The sequence below is a fragment of the Ambystoma mexicanum genome, chromosome 3q, assembly GCF_040938575.1.
Source record: "Ambystoma mexicanum isolate Mex_15411 chromosome 3q, UKY_AmexF1_1, whole genome shotgun sequence".
Lineage (NCBI taxonomy): Eukaryota > Metazoa > Chordata > Amphibia > Caudata > Ambystomatidae > Ambystoma > Ambystoma mexicanum.
In genome coordinates, this window is record NC_090926.1 from 797,617,108 (window position 1) to 797,634,504 (window position 17,397).

Below are 17,397 nucleotides of genomic sequence, written 5' to 3' on the forward strand. Positions count from 1 at the left end.
ATGTAGTGGCTATTGTCTTCAGATATACATCTTCTGTTGTACGTATTTCAAGTAATATTGTTGTTAATGTTTTTGGTAGTTGGCTTGTGCAATAATGGGTTTTGACTTCTGGCATATTTAACATAAAATAGACAAAGTGAAATAAGGTATTGTCTCTCGGTAGTTGGCATGCAACAGTGTATACATTTTGAAGGTATTGAATTTTCTGAACAATGTGTTATTATTTTTTTTTCTGTTGCTTGATAGCATGCAATGTGCAGTTATTGTCTTTTGGCAGATTCCATACAATATTATGGTATTGTCCTGTGGTAGGTGATGTGATATTGTGATAAGACGGTAGCTTATATTGGGATGATTGTCTTGGCATGTGACCGACAATATTGGTAGTGCTATTCTCAAATACACAGCATGTTGTACATTGAGTGATATTTTTTCCTAGTAGCTAGGATGTAATATCGGGTGGGATGTCTTTTGGTAGATAGTACCCGAGTGCAAGGGTTGCCACGGGGGGCAGTGCAGATGTGCAACTGGCAGCGAGGGGACCTGGGCCCGAGATCAGAGGGTAACCAGTGCAGTTTCAGTTTGAGCCAGGAGATCAGCAGGGGAGAGGAGGAGAGAAAGCAGAAGCAAAGAGAAAGGTCTTGAGGTGCTTCCGGAACCAGAGATGGTTCTCCTCAAGTTTCAGAGAGGCAGGGAGGCTGTCCCAGAGGGAGGCCTCAGCAGAAGAAAGAGATCGACCACCAACTTGTTGCTTGGAGAAGCGACTGACCCTGAGGGAGTTGGAGGCGGATGAGCGAAGAGCTCCAGAAGGAAGATATTTAGGAAGAGAGTGTTGAAGGTATTGAGGCCCCAGAAGGCTTTGTGGACAATGCAGAGGGTTTTGAACTTAATCCTCGCCACCACTGGGAGCCAGTGCATAGCTTTCAGTCCTGGAGAGATAATATCCCTGGGCTTGAGGCCAAGGACAAGTCTTGCAGTGAGTTTCTGGGGGACGTAGAGGAAAGGAAGAATACCTCTGACAAGGTGCAGCTGGTAGTGTGACTTCTTAGTGATGTCAGAGATGTGAGGAGAGAAGGAAAGTGTGGAGTCGAAGATGACGCTGAAGTTTTTAGCCTCACAGGTGGGAGCAGGAAGAGGGCCAAGAGAGGCCGGCCAGAGAGTGACAGGAAAGGAGGGAGCAGGTGTCCCGATGAAGAGAATCTCTGTCTTACTGGCATTAAGGTAGAGATCATTGGCGGCACACCACTCCTGGATAGCAGACAGACAGGCAGATATGAGAGAAGGAGAAGAGGTGGTGGAAGGGAGCCTGAAAATGAGTTGTGTCATCTGCATAGTACTGAAAGTTTAGGCAGAGAGCAGCGTTGTGGTGGGCACAAAGTGCCAGGTATTGGTTGAACAGCCAGGGAGAGAGGTTAGACCCCTGGGGAACACCACAGGAGGAGATGGAGATAGAGGAGAGGAAGGACTCAAGTTGGAACTGGGAGGGTCGATCGGAGAGGAAAGAAGCCAACCAAGCCAGGGCCTGATCGGTGATACCCAGGTTATCACAGAGACGGTTGAGCAGGATGGCATGTTTGACCGTGTCAAAGGCAGAAGAGAGATCAAGTAAGATGAGGACACAGGGGGTGTTGGAATCAAGGTTGGAGAGCAGGTCTACACGGATGTTCCAGAGAGCAGTTTCCGTGCTTCTGGCAGCTCTGAAGCCAGACTGATGGTCATGGAGACAACCAACAGTATGCATTGCCTACTGCTAGATTTCAGGTGATATTGCATGTGCTATTGTTTTGTAAATGGCATGTAACATAAGGAGTTCGTCACAGCCAAATTCGAAATTAATTTTTCCATATAACCAGGCTTGCAAAATAAATTACACATTAGAAAATTGAATATTACATACCTTGGCATGTTCATATGCCATTTTACTCTGTAAAAAGCAGTCACTGTACACTAACAGGCAAGCCATAAAGTGTGTTAAAAATAATGTATCCAGTTCTGTCAACTTGTTTTATTTCTTCCGTTTTTGCAGGTGGTAAGAGTTAAAAAGGTGACAAAAATAAAATGCATTCGAATGCACAGTGAATTCTTTGTTATCTGGTACTTAAATCTCCCTAGAATCCTAATATCTGGCCTCTATTATTGTCGGTAATAGAACTTCCCCAGTAAAAATAACACCTGGTGGATAATCTCATGTTTTGATGATACATTGCTGGTAAACAGAGTACAAAGTCATAAAAATGTGTTATCTAGTGTTTTTACTCTGTTAACTGGATCTCTGCCATCTGAATAAATTACATTAGGTTACCTGGTAGCAGACATTAATTTATCTGGCATATTTACTTACCCACAATTATTGGGCTCCCAGAGATTCCAGATAACAAAGCTTTTACTGTAGATATGTAAACCTATTTATCACAGGGAGCACCATCTACGCTGATTGGAGTTCTATCAGAAGTATATTGGTTGTCGCCAGAAACGGGTTCTTTAGAATTGAGCCCCCAGCTACACCGCCCGCTGCTTACGCCTTCCCTCTCCTCTCCTCTCCTTCTCACCTATGGGTTTTCTCTTCACCTTCTCTCTCCCCTCATTCCAGTAGAATACTGAACACAGAATAAAAGCTGGGTTTAACTATATACAGACATGACACAGGAGAGCTGTATCACTGGATTGTTGCATCCAAACATTTTTTAATAACACAATACAATATAACTATTTTTTTAACGTCTCATGAACACTATTATAACAAATACAGAATTTTGTATTTAATATACCAGCTATTTTCCCCTTTTGTCAGCCTAGATTTGGCTTATTTTCATAGTCAAAAATAGCTAAATTAATCGTGGTTGTTCCTTAATTATTACTGCAGAATTCCATTGTGTAAAACCACAATATCTGAATATTGGACATAAACATTTCTTAACCATCTCCAGATATAGAATGCAAAATAGGATAAATGTTTTTCAGGGATTCACAACCACATACAAAAACACTTCAAGAAGGTATTTCAATTGAGATGAAACCCAAAAGTATACTTCCAAGAGTGTTTTAATTGCCAAAGCCCCTGCATGCCCTTATCCATGAGCACCCCACCGTAAATTGCAATCACAGCCAATCTGGCTAGCCACATTTGAATCAAAGGGTTTATTGGCAATTTAATACTTAGCTAATCATTTGCCCAATTTAGTCGGCACTTTCCTGAAAATAGGACTCTTTTAGTCTTCAGCCTAGGACCAATTTACATTATATCAGATTTTATGGTAGTCTCATCTGCCATTCATAGTTCTATTGTTATGAAGCCAAGTGGAGATCGAGGAGACTCATAAAGCAAGGCTACTATTTAAAGATGTTTTATTTGTAAGTAACAAAAAGTAAAGGGTTCTGTCTAAACAAGTAACAGGATGGGTTCTCCTCGGGATGGAAACTGGTTGCAGAAAAAAATAGTAGGAAGGCTTCTCCTTGGACTAAGAATAGGCGAGTGTTGCGGAGATTTTCCTTAAGCCCGCTAGTCAGGGTCTTTAGAAATGGTTTCCTTCATTAGGTACCGAGGATTTACTTAAATCCCAGGCAGTCGATTGGTAGAATGACAAAGAAGCCCAAGCTTAACTCTGAGAAGGTGAGAGGCGGGTTAACAGGTGTTGTAAGTGGAAAAAGGACAGAGCCCCTTTAAGAAGGAAGCCCAGGACTATGGGAGGGAGCGGGAGGCAGGAGGAAGGGGAGGAGCAAGGGAAGGGAAACGGCAGTCAAGAGGTAGGAGGAATAAAGAAAGGTTGAACATGATGGTGGCTCTGTGTTTCATGGTATGCGTGGGCACTGGTGAGTGCTGAGTCCCCCCACAACAGGTACATTGCCTGCTTTTCACAAACTCAATGAGAGATTGTCCACATACTATCTTTTTTTTAAATAAAAGTATGTTCTTTGTGTAAAAACAAACTGGTCAGTAAACTTTACAAAACAAACATGTAACACTGTAGCGTGTAAGTAGCGAGATTTGAAGAGTTCTCCAATTCAGTGAAGCATCTTTCCTAGAGGAGAATATTCTTTTACAGGCAAGTAATTTGTTTTTCCTGTTTAGGACACTAAAGAGTTCATAAAGAGGTGAAGGGCAACAGGTTTTGTGGTTATGGAAATACTTTTTTGTAAAGAAATGACCATTGGAAAAAATTTCTGAACTAGCACTTTCTGTAGGTCCAGTGAAATCTAGGCCACAGAAGATCCTTTGAGTGGAAAAGGAGAGATTGAGATGGAGATCCATCTGAAAAAAGGCTATCCAGCAGGGCCAGAGAGTCAGGAGAGCAAATACCCTGGGGACCAGGAAGCGGTTCTGCAGAAGGCGGCCTTGCGTTTTCGAGGAACATTCTCTGTGCACATTGTTTTTGGCGACCACAGAGAGTTTCTAAGGAAAACACACTGGTGCAGAAAGGTCCCCCCTGCCCTTCTAAGACCTTTGGGAAGAGTGATTATTAAAGATTCATCCCCAGGTTGAAGTTCCAAGACAGAAAAATCGAAAGACTAAGAAGCTGCTGTCAGTGGTACTCATTGATGTAGGGTTATTCTGTCATCCTCTGGCTCACAATTTAGCTTCCTCCTTCTACATTCAGTGAGTCGGGCACAGTCAGGAGCTTCTGGTCGGTGAGTCCTTCCAGCAGGAGAGTTGACACTGTTGTCCCCACCAGATAAGGGGGAAGAAGCACTGTAGTCCGTTCTTTCTGGTCATCTGGAGAGGCAGAGCTTTACCGTTGGGATTCAGTGGAGCGTCAAAGGTTCTGGTGCAAAATTTACTCATTTAGGAGTGCAGATTCAGTGTTCCAGCATTAGACACTTTGAGTGGGTAAGGGTGCTCTGCTTCTATCACCCTTGGGAGGCAGTGAGTGAACATAGCACCTAATCACACACCATGCAACATTCAAACAGAGGTGGTCAGCCAATGACTAACCATCACTCGAAGCACAGGCACCCAAGCACTCAAGAACGACTCACACTCACAAAGTATGGGAATCCACACTACCCAGAGAAGCAACTGCATATGCCAATCAAGCTGGCTGTAGTCCCCAGTCCTGGAATAGAAGCACCCTGAAAACCAAATATGATCACTTCCTTCCATACACACAGGTGGACAAGACACAGTGAGCCCCCTTTGGTCTTCCAGGCAAAAAACAAACTAACTCCATTTCATGAATGCAGGAGTGTGTCAAAAAGGACCAGGCCTGGTAAAATGATTTCAATGAGGTTGAAGCCATATTGCATAAAGGAAAAGGTGCCACCAACCTAGCCACATGACTAACAGAGAAAGGGTTCCTTCTCCAGGATCAAACTGGGACAAAAATTGTCTCTGGCACCAATGAAAAAGTGGCCCACCATAGCATATGGCTATTCATTCCTTTTGTGACAGACTGTTTGAATAGTAACAAAGGCGGAGCTTTCTGATAAAGTGTGGTACAAATTGTGCATTTTAAAGAATATTTATTCAGCAACACTGGTCAAAACTACTAGCCACAGAGTGAATTAACTCATCAAACTGGTCCAAATTGGCCAGAAACTGGCCCACTTGGACCCAGAAAACTGTCCCACACCAGCATTTTGTGTTTTGGTTCGGCCATGGACCTGTTGCCCTATAGGCCAGTCCGATCCTGCCCTCACGCATTGCACTGCCAGAGTTAGGACACCTCCCCTCTCTCTCTCTCCCTGTCCAGTCTTCACCTCTGGCCATATCCTTCTTCAGTCTCTACTATTCCTTCCTTCTTCCTCCTCCATTCTTGCTATACTCATTCCAGAGTGGTGGTGTTCTGTCTCCTCTTCTATCCTCTAACTCCTTCTGTTTGTGGAATAATCCCTCCTTTCTCCCCTCTCGGTTGTTTACCCCTCCTGCTTATCTTCCACCTCCTTGTTGTCAAGGGGTTCTCCCTGTTCTGTTCCTTTCACAGCCTCTTGGGATCCCCTCTTTCTAACCGCCTGAATCTCACTGTCTTCAACCTCTGAAGCCTTTCCTTCTCCACCCTCTTGGGGTCTTTTCCCTCCCCACCTTCTGGGTCTTTTCCCTCCCCACCTTCTGGGTCTTTTCCTTCCCCAACTTCTGGGTCTTTTCCCTCCCCAACTTATGGGTCTTTTCCCTCTTCAACTTCTGAGGCCTTTCTCTCTCCAGCCATCGGGTTTCTTTTTCTCCAATTTCCGATGGCTAGGTTTCTGCAACGGCCTTCTGATGTTCTTTACCTCTTCCAAAACCACTCTTTGTTCTCACCTCCAATGTGCCTCCTGCTCCTCTGTCCCAGTCACCACCTCTTATTTGGCCACCTTTAAAGTGATCCCTTCCTCACCTCAACCCCCCTCCCCTTCCGTTTACCTCTGCTGCCTCCAAACTCCCACACTCTGCACCATGGTTTGGTCATAGGGCTATGGGTTTCATGTTTCTGTATTCAGAAATGTGTTTGTGATTTGGCTGGGTTTTCTCTAGGTCTGTGTTTTTGTTGCAAGCCCTGCCCCTTTTTTTCTCATTGGATGGTGTGACAAATAAACTTCCGGGGCACCAGTGGTCCGGGGATGAATATCTGTTTCTAAACCATCAATCTGCCCCACACCTCTAGTACACCAGAAGGGATCCGAACAGATTGGAAACACAAGCACATTATAAACCTCCTTGTCCTATTTTGGTAACGTGGACGGAAGGGCAGACTTGTCTCCACAAGGTTGTGCATCGTCAGTTAGTTACAACACAGCGAAAATACAATTATTACCCAATGATCAAAGGGACTGTCCAGTCAAAGTTGTATACAAACATCTACTTTAATATTATCAGAACAGAAGGTTATAGCACACTACAAAATACAACCCACCCTGTAAATGAATGCAGATGACAGACAGTTTCAAGGAGGAAAGGGGATGCAATCTGGTTACTAACAGGTGGGTAGTCGGTAAATTAATGAATCACAATAGTTCAAGGATACTTAGTTTCAGCACAAAGCAGTGGTCTTCAAACTTTTTTGGCCAGGGCCCCCCTGAGCAAAATTTGGGCAGGTCGGGACCCCCCAGAAATGCCAAATGGACAGTATATATTGCGCGCCGTCACCTGCTCCCATCAGAGTCGCTGGGCTCCCTCATCCCACTCCTACCCAGTCGCTGGTCTCTCCCCACCCCATCACACACCCAGGGCTCTCCCCACTCTGCTCCCATCACTATCCCATGGTTCCCGCCCATTGTGCTCCCACCATAGTCCCTCGGTTCCCCCATCCCGTTCCCAACACAGTCTGAGGGCCAGTGGCGGCTGGTGAATCTTTTTTAAGTGGAGGGGCATTAAGGGGAGGTTCGGGGGGGTTTCCCCCTGTGAATTATTTTTTAAATAATAGGTTAAAATGTTGCATTGTAGAGCATACTTTTAACAAAAAATGGGTAAATAGCCAAACAGTTTGCAATTGTTGCTGGGAGTCCAGGGGGCAGGCATTGATATTTTATTTCTATCGCGCTCGTACACAAGTGTTTCAGAGCGTGACAAGGCAAGGGAGGGGAACAGAGGAGAATAAAACAGCGATCTTACTAGGCCCAGTGACATTGAGAACGCGCAAGAGTGAGGGGAAAAGTGCATGGAAGGGGGGAGAAGTGGAAAGTGCGAAGCAGAGGAGAAACAGATAAATAACAATAAATAAATAATAAAGGCAACAAACAGTGGTAGTGCAGCCAGCAATTTGCAAGTGCTACGTTTAAGGCAGCAGACAGGGTAGGTCTGATAAGTGCAGGAAGAAAGATGGTTCTCCTCAAGTTTTAGAGTGGCAGGGCGCTGTTCCAGAGGGAGGCCCCAGCCGAAGACGGAGATCTACCCCCAGCTCGTTTCTTTGATAAACGACTGACCCTGAGGGAGTTGGAGGTAGAGGAGTGAAGAGCTCGAGAGGGGAGGTATTTGCGGAGGAATAGCTGAAGGTATTTTGGACCGAGGCCCCAGAAAGCCTTGTGGACAAGGCAGAGGGTTTTGAATGATAGATGTCCGGTAAAAAGATACCATCCCTGTCCCCTGGGCCCCACTGGTCCTAACACAATGAACATGATTATGTGTATATGCAAGGCGCTGCACATTCATACAGCAATCACTCTATCATTCACATGAGCATCCATCACCATACACTCACTCATAACGCATCCATACACATGTTAAAATAAAAACAATGAACATAAACGTACCTTCTGCATTGGCCTGTGTGTGGGTGCTGCTCCAGCTGCTCTGTCCGTATGTGCGAGGAGGCGCAGGAGCTCCCCCTCGGACATACAGACATGCAGTGCCCCAGCCAGTATTTCCAATGAGCTATGCAATGCTGGCGAAGCAAAACGCCCCAGCACTTGCATGGCTCAGTGAGCATGTGCGGCTGGGGAACTAAACTGAACTGTCAAAGGGAAACAGTGTTTCCCTTTGACAGTTCAGCCAGCCCAGGAGCACTCCATTAGCTGGATAAAGCAGCTGAGGGAGTGCTCACTGTTTCACTGGGCTGGCTCCTTAGCTCCTCCATAATGGGTGAGGGGCCACTATGCAGTTAGTAATGTTGACCATTGTTGCTGAATATATCACAATTTACTTACATTTTAACACAAAGCACCCCTTTGGGTACTATTGAAACAGTGGGCTTCATAACTACTCTGGCGGTAGCTGTGCCGGTAAAACCGGCACGGCTGCCACTGGAGTTGCATCCGGGTCTGGCACCCGCGAATGGGCAATTACTAGGTCATGCCGAGTTAGGCGGACATGATAATTGCCCTTTCGAAGGTGCCGGTAGATCCCCATTCCCATTTGAGCCCCATATGGCTCAAATGGGAAGGGGGAGCTCGGATGCACCGGCACCGTTAATAACGGTGCTGGTGCATCCGACGAGCTGAGGTCAGACCTGGCGGGGGCTGTCAAGCACCCACGAGCACAACTCTTACTATGGCGGAACGGTAGCAACGGTGCCGGTAGCTTACCAGCACCGTTGTTACTGGTCCGCCATAGTAGTAATGAGGCCCAGTCTGTGACTAAAGGAATGAATATCCATTTACAACTGTGGGCCACTTTTTCATTGTTGCCTGAGACAGTTTCATGCTTCAGCCCGCCCATGTGGGCCACCCCTGCCCATTTCTTCCAATCTAAAAAAAAAAAAAAAAAAAAAAAGAAAAAATATCTTTTTTCATGCTGAGCTCTCAGGGCCCCCCTGGGATGCACCCGCGGACCCCTAGGGGGTCGCGACCCACAGTTTGAATACCACTGGCACAAAGGGACCAATGGTTCATAAAATGTCACTAGGGGCCTTCGGAGAAGGACCAGGGGGACAGAACCTAAATGTACCTTGTGCTTGTAGAAGCTCTTGAGGCTTCACAGAGTCCAATTAGTTTCAAGGCGCTTTGCAGCTTCAGCTACAGAGTTCAAGATGGGAGACAGCTGCGGGTATCAGGCGGCAGGCAGTTTGGCGAGCGAGGCTGGGCATACACTGCGGCTCAGGGTCAGGAATCCTTGTCTCCGTGCTGGTTGGCAGGTCTGAAGCACTGGTCGAGTCATCTTGGACAGCGTGAGCGACTGCGGTGTGACAACAATCAGGGGTGCAGTCGCTTGCAGTAAAAGGGGCTTGAATGCCTCAATGCTTGTCGGTGCACTCCTCCTAGCTTCTTCGCTGGGCTTGTCGTCCTTTAAGGCGGGTTGCCCAAAGCTGAGGAGAGTGTTGCAGGCAACGGACTTGTCCGACATTTGATTCAGAGATTCTCTGGCACTTCCTGTTATGACAGGATTTCAGGAATTACGCTAAAAAGATACGCTGCCAGTCTGCTGGTATTCATCGGGTTACTTTATTCAGGTAACTTAGTTATGAGATCTCAACAGGTACATTAGGAGATTAGAAAGTACAGACAGGAACCCACTGGCTCCCACCACCCAGGCTCGCATCTTTCAACTGCCTTGGGTGGAACTCCATTCACACACAAACATTTCAATCCTTCAGATAACATTCCACACATGACAACACACCTTGTATACACCTCATGCAAGCAGAATACAGGGCACAGGAAGCAAAGTCAATCTCAACACCTCCTTCCGTTACCACAACACGCAACCACGCCGACAAAGTACGTCTCGGCACCCCTCGCAATCAAAACCACCTCAACACTTCCCACCTAGGAAGCTTGCTTGCAGAGTTCTGGAGCTGCTAGAGGGTCCTCTGGATTGAGTATCTCCATCTGTTACCTGGGAGTTGTTTAGGGGAGGGATCTTACTTCCCTCATGGAAATCCTGGCCTTTCTTCACTGGTGGAAGCTGTAAGGTAGACTGTACCTTCAGCCATGGTCCAAATAAGCCCTTGTTACTCCTTGCAGAGTCTTCAGATGATCTGCCAAAAGAGGGGCTCAAGCCTCTTTTAAAGCCAAATGGGGCCCAGTGATTGGTGTAAACTAAACCTTCCCTAATGAACCAATTCTGGGTCCCCAACAACAATCTTCTATTATGTGTGAGGTTATAACCAGAGTGATTTGCAACAGAAAAGGTAAAGGGGTGGAAACATGTACTACTAAGTCCCACCCATCTTCCTGTTTGTTATGGATCAAAGGGTCTCGCTGGTTGATTGAACTTTCGGTGGTTCCTGATTAAAGGCAGGTCTCCCTTGAAGTTGTAGAGAGAACAGACTTTCTGTCTCCATCAAATCACATATACCCTACCGTCTGAATGGGGGTCCCTTTGCAGGGGTTGCCTATTGTAAACACATGCACCAGACATGACACTTCACTGTCCTTGATACTGAGGGGTGGGAGCTGACTTTAGGTTGACACAGATGCATATCAAAAAGGTCTTGTGGTTTCCTGCCCTTTGTCAGCTCTCCAACCAGGCCTCTCGCAGGCCTGCTTCAATTAGCTCTCATCAGTATGCACTACCACCAGCAGGACTGACAATGGGTAAGACGAATCCATGGAACCTTTGATAGTTAATTAAGCTTGCCATGGCCGGAGGAGGATTTTGCCCTCCTCCTCTTGAGATGCTTTCCTGTACTCCTGGCTGTCCCATTGCAACAAAATGGGATGAGGCGGGGGGCGGCGCTTGTAGGCTGTGTCCACCCAGACGGATCTATGTGTTTGTTGTGCGATCAGCATATGAAAATGTGTGCAGATTAGCCCCACATATTTTCTGAGGTTTATCTCCCATCATTCAATTTCTTTAAAAAATATTTTAAAAGCCTAGGAAAGAGCACACCCGCCGTGTGGATGGTCGGATTCCTCACATGCCACCCCAGCCTCAATATGTGAACCACCACCCTACTGAGGATCTGGTTCATCAAGGCGAAGGTACAAGCTGGGGCCATTTGCATTTCCATGCTGGGAGCCTGGCTTGTGCTAGATGTCCATATCTAATCCCTGTATGGATATGACGTAATGCAGAAGCTTATGGTTCTCCCCTTGCATGGCCATTAACCATCGAAGAGGTAGGAGGTCTGTCTGGATCATAAACTGTGACCCAACGATGTAGGGTTTCAACTTCTTTACGGCCTACATAAATGCGTAAGTCTCTCTTTTCAATGACATCCCAGATCCTTTCTGTTAGGAAAGATTTCATAATTGTAGGTAATTTTCCTTCCATGTGGCAATCCCTAAACTTTTTGCTGTTGTTTTTCACCTTGTTCTCGACTTTGCAAGAGAAGTGCAGCCTTCTGCCGCACTCCTCTGGGCTTTCGCTCCTTTCTTACGGGGAAACTGACATGCCCTTAAGACAGTCAGTACCGGGGAACGCTGTTTCCCGTAGTTTCTTTTATCATGTTGCGGCTTTCGTGCAACATGACACAAGAGGGCACTGTAAGCTAAGTTACAGCTCTCTTTGGTCTCTAGCCTTCTACAGGCCCTAGATACTCGTTTAGGATTGTATCTGATCGGTGCAAGTGATTCAGGGACGGGAATGGTGGCAGCGATCGTTTCTTGTGTTTTGAGCTCCTGTTGGCGTTCTAAGCGCGTTTCTCGCCCTTAACCCAAAATGGTGGCCTGGCTCCCAAAATGGCCAGACCACGAGGCTCCTTTGTCCTGTCCGCTGACCGTCTTGCTCCCTTCACCTTCCCCAGGTCGAGCCGACCCGGGGCCTTCCTTATTTGGGCATGTACTTTCCCGCGAAACACGGATGCTTTCGCGGGCTTCTACATGTCTTGTGTGTGCCTCCAGGATGTGGGCTGGGATGTCTGGTCCCAATACACATCCTGGGTGCCAGAGAGTCTAGGGTGGTGTGAATGCCTGGGACCACCGTGGTCCGTGATTGGTCCACGAATGGTGTGAGTGTTGATGAGCGGATCTCCCATTGGGTCCCCTCCGTTTTGGCGCGAAGGGAACCGTGGATAAGAGGGGGCTGGAAACACCACTACCATGTCGATCTCCTGAGTTCTCACGAACGAAGGAATACAGGAGCCAAGTATCCTGCAACCAAGAGGCTGGACCGGGGAATCGCTGGTGACCCGCTGAAGGACTTCTCCTCTGCACTGCTGTCACCTCGTGAAACCCTTTTCACCTTTGATCGAACCAGAAGGCCTGTACTGGTACTCCGACCCTTGGAATAGCGGGAACAGCTATTCTCGGCATCTTCACCATCTCCTGCCAGTAAGCCTTCGGAAGCGTCTCTGGGCCATCCAGCTGACTGACCATCTTACACGGGAGTCTTGCTCTGTAACCGCCGGCAGGTTGTGTAGTATTTCGAGTCCTTGTCACTCTCACACGCTTCGTACACTTGGCGTTCCCAGGTCTGAAGTGAGTAGTGTACATTTGGCTCAGATACACACGGCCGCTCCGTTGCCCTGCTGTGGTAACAAACTGTGCGGGTTTCTTTGATTGGGACGTCTTTTTACTCAACACGACGACGAGGCGTTCCCTGCTCTTCTGAACCTGCCAGCTGCTGAAACTGATGTGGAGAAGCCTGGGTCTGCTTGCATCGGGGACCGGTGAGTAGCATAGCTAGGAACTGGTCGCCCTCCTGCAGGAGCCCATTGCTTTTCCCTGCTGTGTCAAACAGCACCCTTTTCCGTACTCGCGCTCTGCTTCTGCCCACTGTGGAGGCTGCGCTTGAGTCGCGGAACTTGTTCTTCTTCTTTTGTGCACTAAACTGAACTGCCTGATTTCCCTCGAAGAGCTTCTCCTTTTGCCCGTTGGCACCAGCGCGTGCAGGTACTTTTGAGCACAAGGCTCCACTCTTCGCAGGGCTCGGACTTCCATCTAGTTAGGTGCCTCTGAAGGCGAACTGGGTCTAAGCATTATTGCGCACTGCCTGTTTTCCCTCCCTTTTAGGTGGACTGCACATTTCGTGCATATAACGCTTGAGACTTGTTGTATTTGTATATATATTGTGTTGATATGGTATGTGTTGGTTTACTATCGTTATATTGTGATTTTCTCGCTACGGTCATTGTTTTAAAGGCCTTGAAATAAATGTGTATATATTTTTAATATAACAACTGTTTGGAGTAGTTTGTAAGTGATCTTGCTTTGTGTGCTCATTGCGGGCTTTCAGTCACCCTCACCCCTCTTGAGACCTAGTCTTGACCGCCGCGATCGCTACCTTGATTGGTCTGGCTCGTCCAGAGGTTACCCTGTTCCAAGTAATTAGGTTGGCCTTCTGAACTTCTGCGCCACCAGGACAGAGTTCAGAAATCCGTCTTAACACTTTCCCTTTTGGTCAATTGCCTTCTAATGTAGGCAACAGGTTGCTCTAGCTGTTCAGAGTTCAGCTGCGCGAACACTGCTCCAATCCCAAAATCACAGAAGTCTGTATGGATAATGAACTTCTGACCATAGTCTGGCACTGGGGCTCTGCACAATCCATCCTTTAAATCCTGAAAGGAGGTTTCACAGGCTGGGGTCCAAGTTACCTTCTTCAGCATCTTCTTGGAAGTTACATAATTCTTGGGCATGGCAATGGTCCCATACCCCTTGATGAACGACCGGTAGTACCTGGTGAGAGCTAGAAAGTCTCTTGCGTGCTTTTGTGTGGTGAGGATGTCTCAATCCTTCACATCCTGTTGTCATGATCTCACTGGCCCCCCGGCACTGGAATTGCACTTCTCCCTTAGGCTCGCTAAAGGCTGGGGGTTCCTCTTCCTCCTCGTTACGGCACCCGCAACCTCTACAGGGTTGCTGTGGGACTCCCGCTCCACTTACCCGCGGCAATAGGTTTTGCCTCCGCCTCCCAGCATGGCATTCCCTACATGCTTGGAGGTTGCCATGGCGCCTCCTCGACACAAGAGCGTGGGGACGTCACGCTGCTCCTGTCACATGACCCAACCAGGAAGCACATTATAAAAGCCTTGCAGTATTGTCTTCTCAACGTTCCTGCGAGTGGCGTGTTACTTCGTCCATCTGGTTACATCTGCTTTTTGTGATTTCGACCCCCTGGCTGTGCTCTACTGGATTCTCTTGGATTACCCTTTGCTTTTGGAGTTTTAGTGCTTTGACTTTCCAAGTTTCTTTTTTTATTACCTCAGCTTCTGCTCTCTTGGATTTTGGCTTAGATTACCCTTTGTTTTGGCATTGTGGAATTCTTTCCTAGAGCTTTAGACACATTGAGCTTTTTTTGTGTTTTGGTATATTTGGGATTTTTACCTGGATATTGCAATTGTAACTGTTATCCCACTTGGAATATTGAATTTGAACTCTTGCTGTTGCTATCATCTCCAGGGATTGAGTCCACCAAGGAACTGTGGACGGCCCTCAACGCTCCCCTCCTTCCAAAGGAGGGCACTTCATTGCTTTTTCTACAGCTGGTGTTCCCACTAAGTAGATCGATTCACTTAACTCACTATCACTTAATACCATGTGCAGAGAGTGGGGGTAACCTTGTCCCCTTTTGTTCTTCTTTAGTTGCTGGGGATCTGCTGCTGCAGTTCCATTTCCCACTTGTGGCCCCATTAACTGTTTGGGGAGTCTGTATTTTCTCTCTGACTGGTGCTTGGGAACGGAGGTATAGCCCACCCGGGAGTCCTCCTGTTGAATCTTGACACAAGGGGTTGTTTCATACCCCCACCGACGTAGCTAAATCACTGTACCCTCGGCTAGAGGATGAGGGTTTGCTCTCCCTTCCCTCTTCCACTAGACTGAAGGGACCTCGTACAGGGTGTCCAAACAGCTCAAAGGGGCTAAATTCTACTCCATTTTGTGCCACCTGCCTGTAGGCAAACAGAAAGCATGGCAGGAGAATATCCCAGTTGTCGACAATGGGCTTCCATTACCATAAACACAAGAATACTGGGATGACGAAGAGGGATCGAGTAATACATATCACCCAAGGCCAAGAGCATAAGCCACGTTATAGTTGTTATGAGCGCTTACCCACAGCCGGAAAATGTAAACAGTGGAGGCAGCTGGAGGCAGAGTACAAAGGGGCTAGGAGGTGTTCTGTGGAGCCAACTGTCTCATCAAGAAGATGAAGGGACGCTTGCAATGAGACAGAACATGCTGCAGGGACGCCAGAAGCCGAGAGAAGACTTCTGGGCATTTGCAGGTGTTAGGGGGCAGCCTCCACCTTACCAAAGCTGGGGAAGACACCGGAGAGCCCGAAGAGCAGAGAGGCCGAGAAACAAAAGTGATGAGTGTAAAGACTGGAATGGGTATCTGTACTGCTGCCCTCTATATGATATGATATGATTGTTTATTCATATAGCGCCTATACACAATGTGTTTCAAAGCGCTTCAAGGCCAGGGAGGGAACAAGGGAAAATACAACCACATTCTTACAGGCCATGAACAGTAAGGATGTGAAATTAACTATCGTACTTGGCCTGACGACATTTCAGATAGTGCAAGAGCTAAGACATAGATAAGGAAGGGCGGGGGAGAGTCGGAAGGAAATGGAAACAGACAGGCGACTACCGTACTAGGCCTGACGACATTTCTGGTAGAGCCGGAGAAAAACAAAAGGTGAGGGAGAGGGGTGCAGAAAGGGAGGGGAGGACAAAACAAGTGACTATCATACTAGGCCTGACGACATTTCAGATAGTGCTGGAGAGGTGGTGGGGAGGAAAAAAACAGTAATGGGAGGGTGGAGGAAACAGACGAGCTTGCTATCATATTCGGTCCAGGGACAATTCTGATAGATTAAGTGCATAGAAGAAAGTAAGGGGAGGAGTTAGGAAAAGGGAGAAGGGAAAGGAGGAGAGAAAAGAGAGTAAGCAGTCAAAAAGAGTGGAGAAGCAAGAGTGGAGAGCGAATACAATTGCAGAAGTCAGTAGTAACACATAATGTTGCAAGCCAGGATACAAGATGAAGATGGGAACAGCATGATTCAGTGCCACCATGAGTACAAGATGCAAAGGAAGTCCAGCATTAGAGTTGAGCAAGAATGACGCACCGTGAATGAATGAAGTCCATAAAAGTCAAATCCAGCATTGGCCACAAGACGGTGATGGGGAAGGAAGGCACCAGGTGGGCTGGGCTTGCTAAGGGGTGAAAAGGAGCAGCAGGCAGGAAGGCACCAGGTGGGCGCGGCTTAGGCTAGGTGACCTAGATCCACTTGCACCTGCTCCCCATCTGCAAAGGAAAAGAAGCCGGAGGGCTCCTTTGGTAGGGAAACAGAGCGGCTAGCAGGAAGGCACCAGGTGGGCGTGGCTTGCTAAGTGGTGAAAAAGAGCAGGAAGCAGGAAGGCACCAGGTGGGCGGGGCTTGCTAAGTGGTGAAAAAGAGCGGCAGGCAGGAAAGCACCAGGTAGGTCGGGCTTAGGCCAGGTGACCTAGATCCACTTGCACCTGCTCCCCATCTGCAAAGGAAAAGAGGCTGGAGGGCTCCTTAGGTAGGGAAACAGAGCGGCAAGCAGGAAGGCACCAGGTGGGCGGGGCTTGCTAAGTGGTGGAAAAGAGCGGCAAGCAGGAAGGCACCAGATGGGCGGGGCTTAGGCCAGGTGACCTAGATCCACTTGCACCTGCTCCCCATCTGGCAGAGTAGAAGCGCAGAGCACCCCAGCCAAGATTCTCTATATGGTAGTATCGATGAGTAACTATGGCTTAAACTCTCAGGCGGTGTTGCAGGCTGGTTCAGTACAGTGAGTTCCCAAACCCCCACAAAGGAATGTCCACACACTATGTAATGTGCTACCACAGTTCTTTGTATAAAAATAAGGTTCAAGGTATATACATACATCAATAACACACTTTGTACTTTGAATTTGGTAATTCTAATATGTCAAATATATACAATGTCTATGTGGTACCACACTTAGCTTTGGATTCCTTTAAATTGCATCAACTGCTGACAGTTATGATGACATACAAAGCATGCAGCAAGGTGTAACAGCATAGATCATAAGGAAGGAAGGCAGGTTAGGTAAACAATGGCATAATTCTTTCTTTAGCTACTAAGATACACTTCTGAGTGAGGTTCCCCCACCTGGGAAACTTGTAATAAAAGTATTGCCAAGCCCAGTCTATGAATGTTTAAATAAGTCTTGCTTCCTGGTCA

At 47.3% G+C, this 17,397-nt stretch overlaps 1 protein-coding gene across 1 annotated transcript in view; it reads left to right on the forward strand.

Moving 5' to 3' along the window:
- ACSF2 (acyl-CoA synthetase family member 2) overlaps positions 1–17,397 on the forward strand; it is a 1,184,899-nt gene that overhangs the window by 401,695 nt on the left and 765,807 nt on the right. The gene's annotated exons all lie outside the window — the stretch shown is intronic.